The sequence below is a fragment of the Martes martes genome, assembly GCF_963455335.1.
Source record: "Martes martes genome assembly, chromosome: 9".
In the NCBI taxonomy this organism is placed as follows: Eukaryota; Metazoa; Chordata; class Mammalia; order Carnivora; family Mustelidae; genus Martes; species Martes martes.
The window spans coordinates 103383850-103388134 of record NC_137896.1 but is presented as its reverse complement, the minus strand read 5'-3'; the positions used below and the strand labels follow the sequence as shown (position 1 = coordinate 103388134).

At 42.6% G+C, this 4285-nt stretch overlaps 1 pseudogene across 1 annotated transcript; it reads right to left on the bottom strand.

Moving 5' to 3' along the window:
* Positions 1–339: 339 nt before the first annotated feature.
* LOC308349133 (NADH dehydrogenase [ubiquinone] 1 alpha subcomplex subunit 1-like) lies at positions 340–583 on the bottom strand (annotated as a pseudogene). The gene has a single exon. The product of its transcript is annotated as an NADH dehydrogenase [ubiquinone] 1 alpha subcomplex subunit 1-like (transcript).
* Positions 584–4285: the final 3702 nt, after the last annotated feature.

Below are 4285 nucleotides of genomic sequence, written 5' to 3'. Positions count from 1 at the left end.
ATGAACATTAGTGTGCAAGTATCTGTTTGAGCCTCTGTTTTCAATTCTTTTGGATTTATACCTAGGACTGGAATTTGCTGAGTCGTACGGTAACTGGATGCTTAGTGTTGTGACAGATCACCGAACTGTTTTCCACAGCAGCTGCCCCATTCTGCCTTCCAATCAGCGGCCCTCAAGTTCGAATGTCCCTGCCTCCTCTCCAACACTTGGGGATGAAGTAGTATGTCGCTGTGGTTCTTATTTGGTTTGGTTTGGATTTTACTTTTTTCATTGGTTTTACCATGTGGTACATGAGTACAGTGCGTAACCTTCTAGAAGGGGTAGATGAGCCTAACCGAATTATTTTTCATCAAGCGGGAAAATGCTTCCTTGATCGATGTTCTCCAAACCCCTCGACACATGGTAACGATTAACTCCAGAGACCCGCCTATCTCTTTCCATCAAGCTCTGCTGACATGAATAATGGGCAAACCTTTTTTTCCTTGCCCCCATTAGTGAACCTGTGAATGTGTTCAGAGGCTTTACTGGGGATGAACAAGCACAGAGCCATGACGTTGATCCCGGGCAGAATCTGGAACCACATCGGGCCAGGCTGTGGTTGCCAAGGCCAAACCCGACATCACTGTGGTTTTGATTTGCATTTCCCTAACTAATGATGGTGAACATCTTTTCGTGGGCTCATTGGCCATTTGTATATCTTCTTTGGAGAAAGGTCTATTCATACATTTTTACATTGTACATTACAAAGGTCTACTTGTACATTTTTAAACTGAGTTTGTCTTTCTGTTGTTGATTTGTAGGAGTAGTTTACATATTCTGGCTATTAAACCTTTATCACATATAAGATTTGTAAATCTTTTCTCCTATTTTATTGGTTGTCTTTTTATGTTCTTAATAATGTCCTTTGGAGCACCTGGCTGGCTCAGTCGGTGGAGCGTGTGGCTCTTGATCTGGGCTGAGTTTGAGCCCCACGTTGGGTGTAGAGACCGATTAAACATAAAATCATAAGGGGTGCCTGGATGGCTCAGTTGTTAAGCATCTTCCTTCGGCTCAGGTCATGATCCCAAGGTCCCGGGATTGAACCATGCCTCGGGCTCCCTGCTCAGGCGGAAGCCTGCTTCTCCTTCTCCCACTCCCCCTGCTTGTGTTCTCTCTCTTGCCATCTCTCTGTCAAATGAATAAATAAAATCTTAAAAAAATAAAATAAAATCTTAAAAAAATAATGTCCTTTGATGCACAAAAGTTTTAAATTTTGGTTAAGTCCGATCTAACTACATTTTTCTTTTGTTTTTATACCTGTCTTGTCAAATCCAATAATCTATTGCCAAGTAGGACATCATGAAGGTTTACTTCTGTATTTTCTCCTAAGAATTTTATGGTTTTAGCTTTTATATTAAAGTCATTGATCCATTTTGAGTAAATTTTTGCATTTGGTGTAAGGTAGAGGTCCAACTTCAGTCCTTTGCCTGTGGAAATCTACTTGTCCCTGCACCATTTATGGAGATTGTGTTTTCCCCCCTGAACGGGCTTGGCACTCTTGTCAAAAATCAATTGACCATAGATGTGTGGGTTTATTTCTGAACTCTCAGTTCTGTTCTACTGACCTACGTTTCTGTTATCATTGCCAGTACCACAGTGCTTGGATTTCACTGACTTTGTAGTAAGTTTCGAAATCAAGAAGCATAAGTTCTTGGACTTCGCTTTTCTATTTATTTACTTAAAGTATAAGTGGTACACAGTATCCTCTTGGTTTCAGGTATATTCATAGTGATTTGCTATTTTTACACATTACAAAAGGACTCCCATAATGCGTCTAGTTACCACCTGTCAAGGTTTTTGTGATATTATTGGCTATACTCCCTATGTTGTACGTTACACCCTTGGGACTTCGTTTATAACTGGAGTTTGTGCCTCTGAGTTCCTGTCACCTATTTCACTCATCCCCTGACACTTCCCCTCTCTGGAATCCACCAGTTTGTTTCCAGCATCTGTGAGTCTGTTTCTGGTTTGTTTCATTTGTACATTTGTTTTGTTTTTCAGATTCCACATAGAAGTGAAATCACAGGGGCACCTGAGTGGCTCAGTGGGTTAGGCCTCTGCCTTCAGCTCAGGTCATGGTCTCAGGGTCCTGGGATCGAGCCCCGCATCGGGCTCTCTGCTCGGTGGGGAGCCTGCTTCCCCCTCCTCCTCTGCCTGCCTCTCTGCCTCCTTGTGATCTCTGTCTGTCAAATAAATAAACAAAATCTTAAAAAAAAAAGAAAAAAAGAAGTGAAATCACACAATATATGTCTTCTTTCTCTGTCTGATTTATTTCATGTAGCGCAATAACCTGTAGGCTCATCCACTATAAATGGCAATTTTTCGTTCTTTTTTATGGCTCAATAGTATTCCATTGTATATGGAATATACAATGTATATGCCACATCTTCTTTATCTTCTTTATCCATTCATCTACCGATGGACACTTGGGCTGCTTCCATATGTTGGCTGTAAATAATGCGACTTTGTTTTTCTTTTTCAAGATTGTTTTGGATATATGGGGCCCCTTGAGATCCCATATGAATCTGAGAATAGGTTTCTTCATTTCTACCAAAAAAAGGGCTGTTGAAATTTTGATAGGAACTGCACTGAATCTGTAGATGGTTTTAGATAGCCTTGCCATTTTGACAACATTAAGTCTTCCTACCCATGAACACAGCATGCCTTTACATTTATTTAGGGCTTCTTTAATTCCTTTCAGCAATCTCTAAACCTTTCCTGAACCTATTTGTGTCTGTGACTTACATAACCTCTCAAGATAATGAGGGCCCTATGTTTCCCTTACCCACTACATAAATTAGTGTTAAAGCCAATAGAACACCTCATCTCTCTCAGTTTTTGCAGGCGTTCTTAATCTCGGTATTTTCAGTTTTGGTAAGCAAATCCCAGTGTGTGTTCTTGATGGCTTTCATGATGTCCTTGATATTATATATACATATGCCCTCTCAGGCACCATCTTCACAGATTAGAAACGTTCACTCTTTCAGTTGTCCCCTCATACAGAGTCTTATCGGTTTCCCTTCTAGTTCTGTCATGCTTCTGATCCAATAAGCAAACTTTATATTCAACCAATTTATGTGCCGCTCAATGAGCTTTAACATTTGGGCGAGAGAGACCCAAATGTCCATTGTACTGAAGAAGGGACCCATATGTTGACCCTATCTTCAGGTGCCATGCATGGCAAGAGGTACTGGAACCCATGGCCTTGACCTCACAGAATGAGGCAAGAGAACTGATGAAGGGGAGAGGATTTCCAGCTGGTGGTTTAGGGGAGACCCCATGGAGGAGGAACCATTTAAATAGGGGGATCAGAGCATGGGGTGCTTAGACTCACAATTAATTGAATGTCAACCGAAGCAGAGTTGGATTTTTGTGAATGGGTTTCAGGAGGAATCTGAAACTTCTGAGAAGTGAATGCTAGATTTTAGATGTATTAGGGTATGTGCATTTTATGGGGGGAAATCCATGGCTTTCATTAGAATCTCAAAAAAAGTAGGTCAGGCTCAAGAGAGATCTCACCTAATGAGGGGACTGATTAGAGAGCTCATTCCTACTTGTTGCTAGGAAGCTCCATGAGGATGCAGAGAATTATTATTATATACATTAGCTAAGGCTAATGCATCCAGAGGCTCTGAACCTAGATTCTAGGTGCCTTCGTCGTCCTAACATTGTGTATTTGTTTAATGTTTTTATTTTAGCGCATTTCTCCAGGAACGGTCAGTCATCTGATTCTTAGAGGTCATGACTGCAGTAACCAAGCAGGGGGAGGCCCTAGAAAGCAAGTTCTAGCTCTTAGTGAGGGGACACAAGGCAGAGGTAGAGATGGTGCAAAGGAGGGAGGCCCAGGCAGGACAGAGCAAAAGGCTTTAGCTATCAGAGAAGAGTGTGGAGGCCCTGGGCTGCTGAAGGGCCAGGTGAAGAGACCCTGAAATTGAGGGAAAGACAGAAAGAAAATAATTCAATCTGGGGAGCTTCAGAGTCGACTTTCAAAGCTCAGTGCAAAAGCACCTGGGTGGCTCCATTGGTTAAGTACCTGCCCAGGGTCCTGGGATCAAGCCCTGTGTTGGGGAGGGGTGCCTGATCGGCAGGGAGTCTGCTTCTCTCTCTCCTTCTGTCCCTCCCCTCAGCTCGTGCTCTCTCCCCTGCCCGCTCTCTTTCTCTTAAAAAAAAAAAAAATCTTAACTTGGCCTGATTTCCTGGCCTTGGCAAGATGTCGACACTGCCTGTCACCTGTCCCTGAGCCCCC